This window comes from Podarcis liolepis, assembly GCF_965112155.1.
Source record: "Podarcis liolepis genome assembly, chromosome: 3".
Classification (NCBI taxonomy): domain Eukaryota; kingdom Metazoa; phylum Chordata; class Lepidosauria; order Squamata; family Lacertidae; genus Podarcis; species Podarcis liolepis.
Genome location: NC_139557.1, coordinates 47,258,546 through 47,278,805, shown reverse-complemented (window position 1 = coordinate 47,278,805; position 20,260 = coordinate 47,258,546). Strand labels below are relative to the sequence as shown.

General features: G+C 42.4%; 1 long non-coding RNA gene across 1 annotated transcript; it reads right to left on the bottom strand.

Moving 5' to 3' along the window:
* Nucleotides 1-11,053: 11,053 nt before the first annotated feature.
* On the bottom strand, nt 11,054-18,518 carry LOC310702381. The gene is made up of 3 exons (XR_014523484.1): nt 18,384-18,518; nt 14,991-15,041; nt 11,054-11,184 (listed from the first exon to the last, which is right to left on the bottom strand). It is a non-coding gene; the product is annotated as an uncharacterized lncRNA (long non-coding RNA).
* Between the last annotated feature and the right edge of the window lie 1,742 nt (nt 18,519-20,260).

Sequence of the window (20,260 nt, the reverse complement as noted above, 5' to 3'; positions counted from 1 at the left end):
AGTGTGGTATAGTGGTTAAGAGTGGTAGACTCATAATCTGGTGAACTGGGTTCGCGTCTCCACTCCTCCACATGCAGCTGCTGGGTGACCTTGGGCTAGTCACACTTCTCTGAAGTCTCTCAGCCTCACTCGCCTCACAGAGTGTTTGTTGTGGGGGAGGAAGGGAAAGGAGAATGTTAGCCGCTTTGAGACTCCTTAGGGTAGTGATAAAGCGGGCTATCAAATCCAAACTCCTCCTCTTCCTCTTCCTCTTCCTCTTCCTCTTCCTCTTCCTCCTCTTCTTCTTCAGTGAAGTTCTCAGTATGCTTTACATGAAGCCAGTTCTTCAATGAAACAGCAGCACTCAAAAGCAATGAAGTCATCATAATACAGTAAACAGCATTACAACCAAGATCTTTTTTATTTTTTTAATTGTGTGTCATTTGAAAAGTGCTTCGAAATGGACTAACTGGTGTATGGGAAATATACATTCATTAGTACAGAGAGAAGAAGGCCGATGAAGGGCAAACTGAAATAAAATGAAAGTATATGTAACAACGACTGCTGATGCAATAATAAAACCCACACCCCTATTTTGGAATAGCATTGCACTAAGAACGAATATCTGCCCATTCGTGAGGAAATCAGTCTACGAATCAATCTACAATCACACATTTTTCTTTATTTACAGGGTGGATCTGTATAAATGCACTGCTGCTAGAGATTCAGATCAAACTTTATGAAATGGTGAATCATGCAGTGGGAGATGTTCACCTAAGTTCTTAACCCTCCCATGTACAAAACATACAAGAGAATCTGGAACAACTTTGTCACCTGAAAATCAGGCTGTGAAGTTACAGGTGCTGGTTTGAGTCCACCTCAAGCCTTCCTTCTAAGTCATTAATTAGATCTGTACTTTTAGCCAGAGAGCAGGACACTGCAGGGCCGATTCCATATTTTATATTATTCATTCATTCATTCTGAAGATTTATATCACACCCTTTGCTGAAATGATTCTTAAGGCAGGAGATTGCAACACTACAAAATCAACCCCCCCCCCCACATCCAGAAACACTCTCCAGGCTGGAGTGTGCTTCTGTTAATTTCCACAGTCCAAGGCCAATGCACAGTCAGAACAGAGTATTATTGTTGACAGGATGTGGGTAAGCAGCCTCTGTGCAGCAACTGTTCTCTGGATGGTGGCTGAAGCTAGGCTGGTCTCCCCTTAAGCTCCTTAGAGTCAGTGGGGTGTAAAAGCTAGAAAGTTGAATTTGGAAGTGCTGAGTCATGAAGACCTCTGGTAGCCTTGGGCCACTCACCCCTTTTTCAGTCTAGCCTACCTCGCATAGTTACTGCATGGATATAAAATTGGCTGCTTATAAATTGCATAGAACTGTTGCTGAATAGGTGAGACATGCAAGGAATAGACATATTGTCAGACTAGGGACAGATGAAGCTCCAGTACTAATGCTGTGGACAGCTCCCAAGTGCTGAAATGGTTTTTTAAGCTTCCAGTTCCCCAACTCAAATTATTTGAGAGCATTTCTATATATTCTTGATGGTATGTGTGAATGATGATTCTGTCCCCAGTTTGGTTCTCTTTGTTTCCTTCTGTTTTCTCCTCTACATTTATTAAAAATTGCATGTATGTGTCTGACGATTTTAGGTCCATCCAATTCACAAGGCAATTGTGGAGGTTGAAAAGTTACCAGGCAATTTACTTTATTTATGTTCTTTAGTACATTTCTACTCCATTCTCCCCAGAAAGTATCCCAACAAAGTGCTACTTCATAATTTCTACAAGAGAGTGACTCAAAAATTATCATAAAATTACCAGTCATTTCTGCATCAACAGATGTGTTCGATGATTGTTGGTAGTTTTATTGTTATCCTGTCATGGGGATCTATACCTTGGATCAATATTTCTGTGGTACTGGGAAGCACGATTAGTGATTTGCACTGCAGTCTACCAATATTTTATTTTATTTTATTTGATGGAGTGTTGTTTTGGAGACTGTGTAAAATGATGCAGGTTCAACAGAATCCATTTTAATTATCCTGAATCTGACTCTTATTCAGACCTCATGGAAAAGCATAATTTACATGTACACTTTCTTTCTATTTGTTTGGAGTAGGGAGAGTGTCCTCAGGGGAGGGTAAGAGAAGTAACCGGAGAAGGTAGCACCCATGGTGTTCTCAGAATTCTAAATGCATCCTTGAGCCTCCTCCTCCCCCCCCCCCCGAACTGGCCACCCTCCTTGGTACAACCCCTTGAAGAGTTGTCTTGAAACCTTGAAATAATAGTTGGCTTTATAACAATTTCAAGATGAAAGATTTTAAAATTAAAATGTGTGGTATTCTTGTTACATTTTAATTTGTTCATTCTTTTTTTTAAAAAAACAAAAACCCATTGGCCCTTCTTTTGTGCATTGATTTTTGCTTTGTTTGTTGTGAGATAGGGAATTTCCACTACTGTTGGAACCTCTTTCTGTCTTGCCATAAAATGAAATGTCTTATGGCCCTTTCCTGCACCTTTTAAATGATCACATTCTCTTTTATTTACTGGGGAATTGCCCACTTGTGTCTCTTTCTACACACAGAGGTTCCAAAGGCCTTTTACACCAAAAGTATCAGAGCAGACCTTTTATAAATTTCAGCAGAATTAAATGGATAAATATTATACCCAAAACACAACAGTCTCCTTTTTCTTGTTGGTTACTGCTGCTCTTCAGCTATCTAGCCTCTCTTCTGTTCTTTTTCATTTCACTTTTCATTGATGCATTTTCTTTCTTCACAATAAAACAATTTCTACAAAGCAGCCCATCAATCCCCTTCTTTGCTGCAAATCAACCACTATCCTACCCTGTGCCAACCATAAAAACATAAGAGCAGTCAAGCTGATGAATAAAAAGTTGAAAAACAAAGGTGGAAAAGTGGAAATGTGAAGTGGTAAACTGAAGTGGTGCAATAAACAATCCTAGAATATTCCTAATCATGATATGTTCCCCTTGTCAGCAATTAAATATGATCAAATTTTCATTTAGGAAAATGTCATTAAGGATTTGTAGATTTTGCCTTTGTGTAAATTGCATTCTTCTGGACTACTGACTATTCATAACCCATTTACCCTCAACACATTTAAGATTTGGAAGTGTTGGCAACAATACCTTTTTCTAGCCTACTTGCCACTGTTCCCACTTGGTTATCATCCTCAGGTTGATGATTCATATGTGGCTTGACTCTATCAAGCACAGTTGCCTTTCTAGAACACTAACAGTATATTAGCGGGGGTGGTGTTGGTGGTATGGGAGAGATCGTCAGCTGTACGGTCCAATAAATCTGGTGATGCTTCCAGACTGTTGCTATTTTGGGGGGTGGGATTCATTCTCATACCTGCAAGTTAAAGTGGATCTGGTGGTATTGTGTAATAAATGCCTTTAGACATGTTGAACAAAAGAGGAACCTAGGCATTGCATATTGCTCTGCTATTTAATGTTATAAAAATTGAAATAAATATATAAAAAAGTTTTAGGACTCTATGAGCAACAGTGCAGTAGCAAGAGATAACAACAATTTCCCTTTGGGATCCATGTCTCTCACTTTCTTTGAACTTCGTCCTTTGCTGATGGCAAAACATGGCTCCCTTCTGCCTCCAAGGGAAGGGAGATGGATGGTAAATCTTTCTACAGTCCCTAATAGGTTTCCTTGATTTGTTCATATAAGCACTGATTGACAAAGCAAATATAATCTCTAAAATGTCTGTGGCACTGGGTAGTTCTTTACACCATTTACACAAGGAATATGTATATCACATATACTAGAGAGATAGAAGACTTTAATGGATAGCAGTGAAATATTCCCTCAGTAGTTCTTATTCTCAGTCCCATGCACTTCACTTAACTTTGGCATGTCAGAGTCCTCATCTGGTGAATGTAGCAGAGACAAACATTTTTAACACCAGCCTGTATTGTCATCCTCATGGGGAATTCAACAATATGATTCTTTTAATCTAATGGATTAAATTGACTCAATGTATTTTAATCCTCCCTAAATCACAGAAGCTTCTGCATATTTGATTTACACATTAGTACCAGGCGGCTTAATTCTACACATGCATTATTCCATAAGCAATCTGCAGTAGCTACTAAACTGTATGCACTGTGAATCAGTCACAGTATATTTATGAAATGCGATGTGAGGATGTATTCATTTTTCATGCCTTCTTTTGTCTTAACGCTCTTACACTGAAAATGAAATGGATGATTCATAAAGGGAAGCTACTTTTACTATGGTGGTGAATCTTTTAAGGGGGGGAGCCTTTGGGGAGCAGATCAAAATAGATAGAAACTGATCCATTGAAATCTATGTCACGCTTCATGTGGCTGCCCAGCTACACGGTGTTCTACTGATGTAGGCTGTAAAAGTATGTTGGTGGGGGTGAGATGCATACATCTAGAGAAGTAGAGGCCATGTGAAGGTTCAGTGCTCCCAAGTGACTATTCAGGCAACTACTAGAGTCCCAATACTCTAGCAGGGTCCACCACAGATGCATGCCCTTCCACACCTATCTTTTTTCCCCACTGGCATTCCATGGATGGAGAAGCTTGCCAGATGCCATCTTAACTCCCTCCAGTACTCTGGATCAATGCTGTTGCCCAGCTGAGCTCCAGTGCTTGGAGGACCATCACCATTACTGTTGCCCCTGCAGTTTCATGGAGCTCTACCACCATAAATGCTGACCATTCACAGCCAGGTAAATTTGGAGGAGGGCACTGTGAAATGCTAGGGTCAGGCAGCCTACTAAAGCTTCCTCCCAATGAACTTATAATTGGCACTGTATCTCTGCAGTGTGTTTTCCCTTAATTATACTGGTATTCTTGGGGTGCTGACTAACTTTTGAAGGTCTCCCCAAATAAATGTGTTTTTAAAACAAGTCCATGCCACTCAATATGCTGTCTAGATGCCCTGGAAGAAGGTGAGAATAGGATGCTAGACTAGATGGGTCTTTGGTCTTTTCAATGTGTGTAAAGGTAAAGGAAGGGTACTGAGATCTCAAGGAAGACTGCTGATTGATGCTGCTGTCCTGATGGTGGCTGGAGGTAGCTTTTAGTAACACCACAACTGGATTGCACCTATTCTTACTTAGGCAGAATACAGTGGACCCTTTTAGTGGGTATACATTGCTCTGGTACAATGGCGTGTTCTTAGTTTTCAATATTGGCATAGAAAACAACCATATAAATTACCTGCATACAATGGTTTTGTTATGGCATCTGTATGGTACAAACTTGGGTATATTTGTATCAGGGGAAAACGTAACATGATTAAAGTTCTTATAGATTGCAATCCAGTTTGGTGGCCTTAATAAGGAAACTGAAGACGAACCAGGCGATTGCCATGTATCCAATGACAAGGCTCAATGTTTGTCCTATTTTTCACATGTTTATTCCAATAAACACTGTGGAAATCAAGGGGACTTTTATGCCTAGCTCTGTACTGGGTTGTGGACAGAAGCTGCCAAACTTCACATCAGTAGTGGACATGGGGTTTTTTGTATTAAGTTGTATTAGCAAATGCTGAATATTAAATGTTGCTAATCTTACTGCTCTAAAAGTTTTCAAGAAAAACATGCCAGGTGTTAATGTAGATTAAAATAAGCCTGCTCTACATGTGAAATATAAGACAGCACTCACTGCAAGCTGTGCCTTCTGAGTTACATAGAACATGACGAAAATGAAATTGTCAGTGACTAGCTTGATTTGCAACAAGAAAAGGAAACAAGAAATTCCAGCTATACCAGGGGTCTGCAACCCGCGGCTCCGGAGCCGCATGTGGCTCTTTTACACCTTTGCTACGGCTCCGGGGCAGATACTAGCGAGGGGAGGAGGTGCATTGTGCGCCCCGGCACTCCCCACTGTGGCGGGCGCTGTACTGGCTATGACGTCGCATGGGGGCGGTGCGTGCGTTAGTCCCGACGTCACCTTCCCGCCCGCTGTCAGATCGCAGCTCCAGAGATATATTTGTTTTAAATGTCGCAATGGTTTTGCGGCTCCCAGTTTTTTTCCCCTTCGGAAACGGGTACAAGTGGCTCTTTTTGTCTTAAAGGTTGCAGACCCCTGAGCTATACTTTCTGTAGAGCCCTTCTGCATGAACTATAATTTAGCTTGCCGAATCAAAAGAAAGAAGAAAATGGGCACTGATGTAGGGAGCAGCTAGAAAAAATGTATAGCATTCAAAAAGCATGGGACTTTCATCTGTCCACCTGCCAGTCCAGTCTTAACACAGTACTCCCATATTTAACCATCCAAGGTGTGACCCCCAAATGCACTTACTGGATATATCAATGTGATAGCTCTGCATGCTAAATACTAATAAGCAGTGGGGGGTTAGGGGGTACTTAAGGGTATGCAGTAGGGACGCGGGTGGTGCTGTGGGTTAAACCACAGAAGCCTAGGGCTTGCCGATCAGAAGGTTGGCGGTTCGAATCCCCATGACGAGGTGAGCTCCCGTTGCTTGGTCCCTGCTCCTGCCAGCCTAGCAGTTCGAAAGCACATCAAAAGTGCAAGTAGATAAATAGGTACTGCTCTGGCGGGAAGGTAAACGGCATTTCCGTGTGCTGCTTTGGTTTGCCAGAAGCGTCTTAGTCATACTGGCCACATGACTCGGAAGCTGTACGCCGGCTCCCTCAGCCAATAAAGCGAGATGAGCACCGCAACCCCAGAGTCGGCCACGACTGGACCTAATGGTCAGGGGTCCCTTTACCTTTACCTAAGGGTATGCAGTAGTGGCACCTCTTTTGCTGTTGTTAAAAAGTATGACACTTACTGTAACAACTTTATAGCGAGTACCGGCACCTATTTTTTCTAGAAAAAAGCACTGCTGATAAGCATGAAGATACTGATAAACTTAGCTTACCCATTTTTTATTTTTTTATAACACATATCCTTATTCAGAGGAATTACAAACTGAGATGTCAGTGCTGGTAAGTCAAGGTGCATAGTCTCACTACCACTCAGCACTGCTACTCCCACCCTCGCTGAAGGTCCCTCTGCCTGCATGCAAGGTGTCTGCAGTTGCACTATATGGGCAGCAGTGCCAAGTAGAGCTCAGTGTGCCAGAATTCTCTGACCCCATCCTATTGACCCACTTTGTGTTGTGGGTGGGACCACGATGGCATTGGTGAGTCCAGCACCAGAGTACCAATGTCAAGTTGCCTTGTCAATCACCACCACTGTCATGGGCAGCAGTAAGGAACGGGAGAGACCATGACATTGAAATAAGCACAGAACAATATAAAAGTAAATGCCCTGAGTATAAACAAGGGAGTGATAGTCTTCTGCATTTTCAGAACCATTCTAACAACGTCTCCTCGGAAGTAAGTTCTGTTGAGTACAACAGGGCTTACTGCCAGGACTGCAGCCTTGATATTCTGCACAAGACACGGTTTTCTTTCTCTTAGGCCCAGAGGTTATGGCTAAATAAATAAAAAAGAGAGAGGGAGAATCTATTTCCCATTTGTCATTCAACTTCTTCCTGACACAGGAACACTCTTCTTTGGATAGCAAAATCTGTGGAGGTTCATTTTCAGGTCATCACTTTCATGGGGAAAAGATTTTTCCCCACCCATAAATAATGTATGTTTTGATGAAAAAAATGTCACCAGAGTGGAAAACTGTCTGAGCTACTTTAAGTCAGTGTTTTTTGCCTGGCAGCTGTCATTGTACATTTTTCTAAAAAAGCAATGCTGTAAAAATAAAGAATATGGACAGTAGCCTTTGTGCTATAAACATTAAATAACTTTAATTTGACTGTTCCCCCCACATTTTCAGCCATTTTGCTTCCGGTCCTTTAGGAAAAGATGTGGCGATATCTGAAGGTGACATAGATGAAACTTTATCATTAAATCTGGCGAGGCTCAACTAAACAAGAACAGAGCTGATAGTTTGCCTCTCCTAAATGCAATTCCTATTATTATTATTATTATTATTATTATTATTATTATTATTATACCACTTTAAGAAAAAAAAATCTCAAAGTGGTTTACAACCTACATTAAAGCATCAAATAAAACAATCCAGAATAAAACACCACTGAAGAAAGTCAAGTCTACGTTCAAAGCAACATAATTAACAGAAAACTAAAATACTATCTTAAAGATTTCATAATAAAGCATTACTAAAGGAAGTCAAATATAAAATGCACGTTTAAAACAGCATAAATGGCAAGAGAATAAAATATCATCATAAGCATAGAACATACCTGCTGCTGTTGCTGTCAATCTTGCCAATGGTGGTTCATGATGGTTGGTGGCTACGGAAACTCAGACTCAATGACCTGGGTTTGCACTAAGAGACATCCAAGATGTTCTCTGGTCTCTTTGCCAGTCTCAGCTTTTGTAGCGGGAATCAATCAGGGCTCTACCCTCCCAGGCCAGATGGGAAAAGGCCTACATGACAGGGAACAGGTCTTTTGGGTTTCCTGTAATGCAAGTGACTCTTCTTCCTTGGCATAGACTAGGCATAGCCAACCTGGTTCCTCATGAGATGTTATTAGTTATCAGCTCCCATCAGGCCCAGCCAGTATGGCCAATGGTCAAGGGTGATGGGAGTTGTAGTTCAGCTACATCTGGATGGTACCATATTGGCTACTCCTCACAAAGACAGTGTAGTTTGGGGGAATCTAAGGCTAGGAAGCCCTGAACCTTCTTACAGCCATTTTGGTTATATTTCAGCTGTAAACCTCCTAACTGTCAATTTTCTTAACCACCTTAGTCTCATGCAGGCATTCTGATCACATGCAAAACCTTTGAAATGATAAATAAATAAATAAATAAATAAATGATTAATTAATATATCATTCCGCACACTTTTTAAAAGCTGTTTGGATTAGAACTCTTTAAGAAAGTGACAACCCTAAAATAAAAGGAAGTTAAAATATACATTTCCCGCAACTTTTTTGTCAGGATATCCCATATTAGTAGCATATGCTATATTTGAGGCTGCTCCATGAAAGGAGCTGCTGCTCTCCCTAACCTACAGAGATGTCATCATTATTTAGACAGCATAAAGTGCTGTAAAGCTGTGGAATAGTGAGGAATAATTCTTGACCAGCAAAGTCTCTTTCCCTCAGGGATTTGCTAGGGAGAAAATGAGAATTCAGCAGGATCTGAAAATGAACAGTTTTCAAAGCAACCCAGTGGCTTTTAATAGTCCGCGGTGTAAATGGGCCTTGCTGCTGAACAAGATGGATGAAAACAGCTTCAAATGGCTGATCGTTAAAGCAGGAAAACTCATCTTACTTCAGCTCAGAAATTGCTGGGGAAGTGTACAATCCTATTAATGTTCTCTCACCTATTACAAAGGGAGAAGGAGAGAAACACTTTTTTTTAAAAAAAGCCACTGACTTCTTTTGTATGTGAGGATGAAAGGAGAAAGCCCTTACAGTACTAGAAATTCAGCGTTTGTGCCTATTCTACTCAATGTGACCTATGTATGCATTTTATTTAATACATCAGGTGCATACAATGACTTAGGCCAGCCAGCTCACTTTGTGCTTCATGTCTTCAATAGTCACTATCGCTTAGAAGTATCAGGGTTCAGCCTGGCCTGGACCACAGGAAGGCCTCATCTGAGAAGGAGGCATGGGGCACTGTGAAAAGCCCTATAGTGGGGCTTCTGATGAACCACTGTGCTTTCAAGTCCCAAGGACATATTACTGCCCCCTCCCAACAACCTCATACTCCCACCTTAACCAACAAATCCAATTTTCATCCTTCTGAGGATCAGAAACTGAGACAACTGTGGACCCAGTGAGATTTCCAGAGTCTAACTGCTAGGAAGCTTCACTCTCAGGGATCAGCAGAAGAGGAAAAGGTTTATCTGGGAGTTTGGAGAAGTCATAGAGCAGGGCTGAAGAACATTTGCCCCTCCAGATACTGCTGAACTACAACTCCCATAAACTCCAGCAAGCATGGTCAACAGCAAGAGGTGATGGGGGTTGTAGCTTAGCAATATCCAAAAGTACAAAGTTTCCTCACACCTGTCATAGAGGGACCAAGTGTACATTGTCACCCAGTAAGTGAACAGAAAGACGAGATCCTGGCTGTGGAGGTATAAAACACCTGGTCCTGTTAGGGCCTGTGATGGGAGGTCAGCTCTCAGTTGCTCTCTTTTGGGCATCTCTTGAGGACTTCTGTCTTGGCTCCAGTGCCCTCCCAGCTTCATTGACATATGTGCCTCCTTTGGCTTTGTGGCTACTCTAACATCTATGCCTCTGTTGTGTATTTTGCTACTGAACCAGTTGCATGCTTACTTCTGCATCAACCTAGAATTGCTTGGCCACCAGGTATGAGGAATAGAGAGAAAGATGATGACCGTTTAGTTGGAGCTACTACAATAAATGTCTGTTAGAGACTGCATACACTTAGTGGTGGTTCAATGTTAAATCAATTTTAGGTTCTACTAGAAGATCCAGCTCTGAAGAGAACCAGCATTACAACAGGAATGGAGACGGGCTTGCTATAGATAAGAACTTTCCACTGAAGAGGAATAGTTGAATGCAGATTTCTCACTGTATGCAATGCAATACAGTCACTGGGGAAAGCAAGTGAGGAGAGTACTACTCTCCTGCTAGTGGGCATTAGATTAGCTACTGCTCTCCTGCTACAGGCATTAGATTAGCTACTGTTAGATCAGGATGCTGGACTAGGTGGGCCTTTGACCAGGACTCTTCTTATCTTCTTAATTTAATATTTCACCAAGGGTAGGCAGCGAGCGAAAGAGAGAAGAGCAGATGATTTAGGAGGGAAGGATTGGTTGGCAGTTTTGTTTAGGTAAGTCAGGGCCAGCCTGTTTTGTTTCACCACCTGAGGTGAAACTGGAAGGTGCTGCCCTCCATGTGTGCTGCCAGCCCCCCCCCCCCGTCCCTCCTGCCAAAACCATGCTTACTGGGTTTGTGTGGTTGCAGCTTTCTGAATTTCAGTGAGGTCTTGCAGGAGCCCTGCACAATCTCATGGGGCTCTTACACATTCTGCCCAGAACCTGAAAGCTGCTGTAGCCACTTTTCCATCAGTGGTGGCACATTTGCAGAGTGGATTCTGCTACCTGAAGCAGCTGCCTCAGTCTGCCTCATGGGTGGGCCAGCCCTGAGGTAAGTAAAGCAAGTAGAGACCTATTTGTGAAAGCGAGGTTCCCAGTCCAAGTGTGTCTGAGGCAAAGAAAGAGAAGGAAAAACAGATAAATGCATGTTGCATACATGAAGCCATGCCAGTGAGCCTACATTTTCAAATAAAGTGCTCATTCCAAACAGCACTGCATTTTATGACACATAATAAAAAAATTCCTGCACTCACATTGACACTTAACAATTTTCTAGTGAACACTACTGCAATGAATGTGAGGTTCATTTATAGAATATTTGAGGCTGCTAGCATTACTGAAAAAGTTAATAGCACTGCTTCTGTATTATAGATGTGAAATCTGTGATTGAGTCAGAAATGCCCGGGATTGCTTATGTTGTGATGTTCCTGATATTTATTCACTGATATCAATGAGGTTTTTAAAAGCATCGGCTTCAAATCAAATTTCTAAAAGTTTGACTAAATGACATTTTTTATTTGCTTACTTACTATGAGCCAGATTCAACTACCCAGTTCCATTAGCAGAATATTCCCACTAATCAGTGGGGAATGCCCTCTCTCTCTCCTCCACCTGTCTCTCTGCCAAATCTGCTGTAGAGGTTTGGGAGAACGTGCAGAAAAACACATCGGAGAGGAAAGGGGCAAGCAGAAATGCTTGAGCTGACAGAACAATCTCCTTAGTGCTGCCTTGAATTTCCCCTTGTGTTAATAGAGCTGTTTGATAACAGGAGTTCCCTAGGTGGCTCACAAGCAAACCATTAATATACAACATTAAAACAATAAAAAATATAACTTTTTTTTTTTTAAAAAGGTAAAACTCTGCCAGTTGACACAGACAGTACTGAACTAGATCGAGTGGGGACCTTTTTGATTCCTCAGTGACTTGGAAGAGGGAAGAATTGCAAAAGGCTCCTCCCCGCCATTTAAGATCAGAGCCCATGCAATTTTCCTGGGAGTGGCAGAGTGGGAGAGGGGAGAGCAGTCGGCCCATGCTGCCCCCTACCTCAGCCCACCAGCTTGCCAGAGAAGTGCATGAGCTGCTTCAAACAGTGCTTTTGAGAAGTGCTTGAAGGGAGCTCCCATTGTCCAATTTTTGCAGAAACAGCACTGCAGAGGGTGTCTCAAAGTGCTTTTTTGTATCCTCCCCTACTTGCTTCAAACAGTACTTTTGAGAGGGGTTTCAAGGCAAATATGTGATCATCATGCACTGTACCAATGTAGTGCTATATATTATGGTTTGAACTCTGTCATGGTTTGAAACAACACCTGGGCATTTGATGGCTGAAACATGCTGTTCCTGGCAACCCTCAGATCACTAGTTCAGTAAGTGTTCTTAAAGTTTTTTAAAAAATGTTTTAAAACTGTTTTTAGTGGTTGTTTCTTTTTAGAAAGTTTTATCACTGCTGTGTCGGCTATCCTGTGTGTTTTGGGAGGAAGGGGAAGATATGAATTGACTAAATATAATAACAACAATGATAAATTTCTTATGGTCCTGGTCAGGGAGTAACAAAAGGAAGTTTGCTGAGTCACTGTATGTAGAAAAACTCTTATGTTCTGCTTGATGGGCCACAGGTTTCACAGACCTGGGCTAATAGTTCATAGTGATTTTTTGTTCTAGCAAAGTACCATATCTACGCTCATGTAGTTACCCATTAACTCAAATTGACTATACTCCCTAGTTTAATCCACTATACTTTCCCTGTTTCCTCTAGCTCATTAATCTCAGTCTCCATTCCACTGCAGAGATAATAGTGCACCATTAAAAGGTAATAGTGTCTAATGTAGACATAGCTCACACGTCTGAAAAATGCACAGAGAGATACAGTTGCTGGCCCCATCACCAGCAATGCTGAGCGGCTGCATAACATTTTGTAAATACCAACGATTCAGCTAGAGTCTCTCAAAGTGTAATATGCTATTCTGAGATAATTAGGAAGCAGAGTGAAGGCTAGAAACTTGCTCAAGATGTAAAAGGTTTGGGACAATCTGTTCTTAGCTGACGTGATTCCAACCAAGCACAAATGCCATGCCCAAAAAACATGGGGTATAGATCAGCCTTCCCCAACCAGGTGCCCTCCAGATATTTCAGATTACAGTTCCCATCAGCCGCAGTCAACATGGCCATTGATCAAGGCAGATGGTGGTTGTAGTCCAACAATATCAAGAGGCATCAGATTGGGGAAGCCTGATCTGTAGTGTGTGTCTTTTGTTTGTAGCATTAATCTCTTAAACTACCTTAGCATATGTATTGGTTCTTGAACGCAGCAAGGGTGAGTTATAGTTGGAATACCTGGTTTTAAATTTTGACCTATTCAATTATTTGGACAAATCAAATCAAATTCCTACTTTTCATATCCTTGTGAATCTACTTAGTTACTTATAAGAATAAGAGATTGACAATAAGAATTAGAAAGGTTAGTTTGTCTAAAAACTGGGGCCAAACATGATGCTTGATCTGGAGAAGTTTGACCCATGACTTCTTTTTTTAACAATTGTAGATGTGGCCCAGGACACTAATACCTCAAGGACTGTCTCTCTTCATAAGAACTGACCTGGACCCTATGATCATCATCTGAGGCTCTTCTTCACGGGCTCTCTCCACAGGAAGATAGCAACACGAGAACAGGTCTTTTCAGTGGTGGCACCCCACTTGTGGAATGCTCTGCCAAGGAAGGCTCATCTGGCATCATCATTACATATCTTTAGGCATGAAACATTCCTTTTCCATCAGGGCTTTGGTTTTTAATTATCTGTAGCCATTTTGCATGGGTGGGATATTTTAGCCTAGTTTTTTTAAAAAAATAATAATAATTTTATATTCTTTTTTTAAATGCTGGTTTTAATGTATGTATGTGTTTGGTTTTTTGCTGAAAATATTGTGGATTGCTTTGAGTTGCTATGGCAAAAATATATTTAATAAATAAACAATAATTGCCCATGGGCAGTGTGTGTTTGTTTTCTTTTCATTAAACAGCGTCCTGGTAATCTGCAGTCCCAATTGCCACCTGAGCATGCTGATCTGAAAAAGCCTGATGGGAGAAGTTACCTCATGACATCTTCCCTTGAGCATTGATGCATGGGAAACCACGGAGACTGACTACAGAGGTTGCCTCTAGATTGTCAGTGTTTTGCAAGAGGGATTTGGGCCCACACTGGAACTTTAGGTTGCATAGTTAAAGTGCTCTATCACCCATATGCATCAAATCCACTTTAAAAAGTCCCAGACTTTTTCTGGTTTGGACAGTGACCAGGAAATGCATTGAAAACTGAATGATTTGCTGGGGAAATTTACTGCAAGCAAATCAGGATGAATGCTCATCCTATCATATAACTGCTCCATAAATAAAATCAGAGTGAATATGCAATACAGACTGGCTGGTCTAACCAACATGCAAGTCCTGTGCAAGCATATCAGGATGAATGAATGCTCTTTTGGAGGAGCCATGAGCTAATATCATAGGGTTTTCTGTAAACACCCAGGAAGGCTGTAGATTGCAGAACACCAGAGACATGATTTGAAGAATGAGCAGAAGGACACCCCCAAAATGTGGTACGTACAAACAAAACCCTGCACCCCACCTATGAGAATTTCTCCAAACATTTCTTTCTAATTCGATAATTTAAAAATGCAATTTATTTTCTCATCAATTGATGGAGAACATTTTTTTTTAAAGGGAGACTTTTTTGGCACAGCATTAATCCAAGCCTATAAGCCTAAAGTATCCTGATGGTGCTGAGCAGTACTTCTTATGTGTCTGCTCCTTCGTCTCTATGTTGATAATTCTTTTTACAGCTTCAGCTTGTGCTAAAACTCAATCTCTGCTTCACTGAGACCACGCCAGAGCTATTTTAAAAATAATAATGTGTCACTAACCTCTTAATAACTTGATACCTCTGAAATATAAGATGGTGCCTCTTAAACTAGCTAAGAAGCAAAATATTGGAGAAAACATCATTAGAATGTGATTGCTTCACTGCACATCGGTCTACATCATTTTTTTATTTATTTTTTGCTTTTAACAATGTGCAAGGACAGAGCAAACCTTAATAATCAGCTCTCCAAGTAATTGAATAGCCTGGAGCTTCAGTTAATAGGTGTCTGTCAATTTCATTTCTGTTTTTCATTCACCCCCATATTTTATTCCAAAGGATGGCATAACCTGTACAGTAATAATAATAAAAAGTTGCTTCTTTTAAACTCAGGCACGTACTTTTTAGTCAGACAGCTCTTCAGGCTAGCAAGTTTGCAGTTCAAATGTGTATTTTTGTGAACTCTGAAAATTCCAGCCAATCACTGACCAGTAAATTTAACTGAGTGCAAAAGAAATATGTGCACAATTGTCGCCAAAAGGAAGTGGCAAACAGACAAAGTGGGAACGGTTGTCCTTGAAAAAGGCATGAGCCAGGCCCAAGCCAGTGGCTGTTCTGCCCAACTTGGAACACTGGCTTGCGCTACATAGCCATTTTTCCAAAGTGATGGCCGCCCTTTCTCTTTGAGTGGCAGTGGGAATTAATTCCAGAGAGAACAAGAGGGCAATGGAGAAAGATGAGACACAAGTGAAGCCCTCTTGTTCATGGGACACCTCCCCTCAATAAAAACCTAGAGTCAGCCCTCTGCGTCACTTCTATGTACTTTATAATATAGCACATGTTTGGCCTAAACAAAATGTGACATAGCAGTACCGCACAAGTTGCTGTGATTTTATGACTATGTGAACAGCTCTTATGAGATACAGATAAAAAACTCCCGGCAACAACAAGGAGCAATCTGAAGTGGAATATGGGAGAGAGAGAGTGAAGTGGTGTATTGTTTGCACTGTTGAAGCCTTGCTGGCTTTCCCTGCCCTAGGCAAAATGTGAAAATGACGTTTTTTGCCTTATTTTGGCCCAGCAGATTTTGTCAAATTGTACACCTGGGAAACGTTTATTAGCAGATCATGCACCTGTTCCTGGGGCCCTCCAGTGGTACGAAGGAGCTCTGTATCAAGTGGATGCAAAGCTGCCTTTGCTCCATCCCTGGAATGCCCCAGGCTAATCCCAGCCAATCCTGGTGAAAAACATGACCACCAGCGGCAGATCCACCAAGATGTACTCATCTATGCTGTTGGCATAGGGAGACCTCTACCTTGTTTCGCAAGCCAGTGAATCTGGAGATTAGGGTTGTTTTGTAAATCACACTCCAGCATAGCCCAAAGATGGGAAAGGCCATGCTGATAGACGGGGCTGGCTAGGGGTGCGGGCTCTCAGGGGCACCAGGCCAAGAAGCCCAGACTGAGATTTGGAGTCTGGGGATTGAAGAGCCAGGCCAGCTGCTGCCAAGTGGAGCAGAACCCGTTGGAGCGCCGCAGGCTTTTTTGCTGCAGGCGCTGAGGCAGCTGGGCGGCTCCGCCTCCTACACGCCTGGGATTGGCAGGCTGTCCAGAGGCCCACCCAGCGCATGCACGCTGCTCACGCGAGGCGCGCTCCCTCCCAAACCTCTGCAGGGATTGCTCTCCTCCCTCCACCCACAGCGGCATGGGAGAGAGTTGCATGCCACCCCAAAAAGCTCAATAACTTTGGTGGCCTGCCCCCCCCCAAACATTGGGTGTGTTGGACAGTTTTTTGCACCCTGGCGCCACATATGCTAAAGACCGCCCTGCTGATAGGCATTGGGGATACAGCAAGCACAGTGAGGTTTTTGTTAGCTATTCATAGAACGTGGATGACTTTACATGGTTTACAAAAGACACCATTTCCTCAACAGCAGCGTTTCTGCACAGAGGCTCTACGGGATTGAAAGATGGATTAGATGCTGAAATAGAAATAAACAGGATAGGAAAATAATGGTTCCTCCACTTATAAACTGCACAAAGCATGAAAGCCGTGTGCCGAGGCTAGCTAGCTGCTGAGTCTGTAAAGAGGGTTTGGAAGTAAGCAATGCAATTTTTTAAAAAGTAGGCCACGAGAATTTCAAACTTATTTCATAAATAGGCTCATCAGCAGCCACACATTTCTTGGAAGTAAATCTCTCATAGATTCTTCTGACAGCATCATTTCAAGCACTAGTTAGCAGCCTGGCAGCAGTTCTATTTTAATCTCCAATTCTCTGGTATTCATGACTTGACCATAAACCCCCCTGCTGTGATAAGGAGCTAGCCTTACAGCAAATTAACTGTGGGACTGTTGGTGAGGCTGGGAGGATTTGATGCATATATAGCTAAAATTGGAGGAGGTTCAGAAGCAATGAGCTTCTCTGGGTTTGATCCTATGAGATTTTGAACTCCTTCTTAAGATGCTCTTTGATGCCTTAACTTGGCAGGCTTTGGGGAGCTAAGGATATACATGGAGTTATTTCTATTATATTTGTGGGATGCATCAGGCTTTTTAAAGCCTTTTAAAGGGATGTTATCATCCCAGACCTAAGAAGGAGGTTTACAAATGAATTTAACAAATGGCCCATTTATATGTAAAACCACAAGCCAAACTATCAAGATGCTATGCACTGCTGTGTGTTTAGAGGATGAAGCAGAAATAAGTATTCTGCACTGTTTGCATCTGCTAAGCTACCCTTCTTGGGCAAGATCTGCCTGCATAGTTATTCGTAATTAATTTGCAAAGTACCTGAAATCTTGCAAAGTATTTGGTTTTGGTCTTCCAGTGCAGTTTCTGCAAAACATTGACTGCTGCAAGAACTGACCATGCTAGATAAAAGCAAATCGCTTTGTAATGCACTTTGCAAAAGTGCTAGCTAATTAGTTTGCGGATGGATTTCACACTGCATAAAGAGCTTTGCAAAGTGCTGATTATTTCACAGAGCATCCAAGCAGTATTTTACAATATTTTGTTTTGAACTAGTAAGCTAGGTAGTTGTTCATACAATTTCTTTGACCATGGAGGAAAAAAAGTTAAAATACAGAGGAACTGTTAAGTAAAAAGGGGTTTTTTTTTAAATGGGACACTAGATTCTTTGTGGGATGGAAGGAAAGAGGCTAAGTTCACAATGTTCCAATTCTCAACTTCAAAGTGTGTGTGTTGTTAAGCATGTTATTATTAGGGTTGCACATTGGCTGAGATGGTACACAGCAAAGCAGGCTGGACATTTTAACTCTTTCTGAGACTTAGAAGGATATTTTACTTTGCTGTACAGCAGCAGGGTCTCCCACAAGTCTTTCCTTCAGTACATTTCCACCTAGCAATATTTGCTAAAAGATTCCGACAAGTACTTTGTTCCTGAGATTACAGGGTATTAATTAAACTTAGAAGTCTCGTTGAAATCCGTGAGACTTACCTTTGGGTAAACAGGCCCCCAGAGCTCAATCCAATTCATCTACATAAATCTCATTGTGGCCTGGCCACAATGGCCTGGAGATGGCCTACAATGGCCTGACTGCAACAGCCACATTGGGATGGCCACATTGGCATGGCCGCAATAGCCTGGCAACAATTGACACAATGACCTCACCACAATTGCACTGCAACAATTGACACAATGGCCTGGCCACTATAGAAACAATGGCCACAATGGCTTGGCCACAAATGGACACAATGGAAAAATGCCAACAATAGCCAGGGCACAATGAACATAATGGCCTGCCACAATGGACATAATGGACACTGTAGCCTGGACACAATGGACACAACTGGCCTGGCTACAATCAACACAATGGAAACCATGGGCACAATGGCCTAGCCACAATGGACACAGGAGACACCATGGACACAATGGCCTTGCCTGAATGGACACAATGGAAACAATGGCCTGTCTACAATTAACACAATTAACACAATGGCTTGGGAACAATGGAGAGAATGGACACAATTTCCTGACCATAATTCACACATTGGACTGAATGAACACAATGGGCTGAACAAAGTGACTACAATGGCCACAATGTCCTGGATAAAGTGGCCAAAATGAACACAATGGCCACAATGGAAATAATGGACACAATGGCCTGGACATAATGGACACAATTGACACAATGAGCTGGCCACAATGGAGGGAAAAGACAGACTGGACACTATGACCTGGCCATGATGGGCACAATGGAAACTGTGGTCTGGCTACAATAGACACAATGCATAAAATGGGCACCACAGCCTTGCCTCAGTGGACACTATGGACACAATGGACTCGGCACAATAACCCCAATAGCTATTGTGGCCACAATGGCCACAACGGCCACAATGGCCTGGGCACAATTGACACAATGGCTACAATTGCCTGACCACAATGGCCACAATGGAAACAATCGGCACAATGACCTGACCTCCATGGGCACAAATGGACCTAATGGACACAATGGCCTTCCCACAATCGACACAATGGAAACAATGGCCTGGCTATGATGGACACAATGGAAACCATGGACCAAATGGCCTGGCCATGATAGACACAATGGACACAGTGGCTACAATGGTGACAATGGCCTGGCCATAATGGAAACAATGGAGACAATGCCCACAATCACATGGTCACAATAGACATAATGGCATGGCCACAATGGAAATAATGGCCTTGCCACAATGAGCTTGCCACAATGGCCTTGCCACAATGGCCTTGAATGGACACAATAAAAACAATGAACACAATGAACACAATGAGCATGGCCACAGTGGGCACAATGGGCACGATGGAGACATTGGCTTTGTCACAATGGCCATAATCACCACAATGGACACAAAGGCCTGGCCACAATGGCTACAATGGAAACAATGGACACAATGGCCTGGCAGCAATGGCCACAAGGCCCAGCCGCAGTGGCCACAATAGCCACAATGTACACGATGGCTTGGACACAATGGGCACATGAGACACATTGGCCCTGTCACAATGGCCACAATAGCCACATTGGCCACAGTAGCCATTCTGGAAGTTGGGCAATAGGGGCAGTACAAGATTCCCACTAGTATACCAACCTACCCTCTGCACCAAGGATTCCCTGCCTGAGCTTCCCAAGCTCATTCAGGTTTTTGGCCCTTTTCTTGTTACTCCAGTTTGAGTGTTGGTTGCTCATTTTGGGGGGATGTTCAGAAGGCAGTGTTTATGACACAAAACAGCACGCCTCTATGGCACCAGTTTGGAGACAATTGCACAAGGTTGGGTTTGAGCGTGTCCCTATGGCCCCAGGGTTGAGTGTCAATTACCGTACTCAGTTTGGGGGG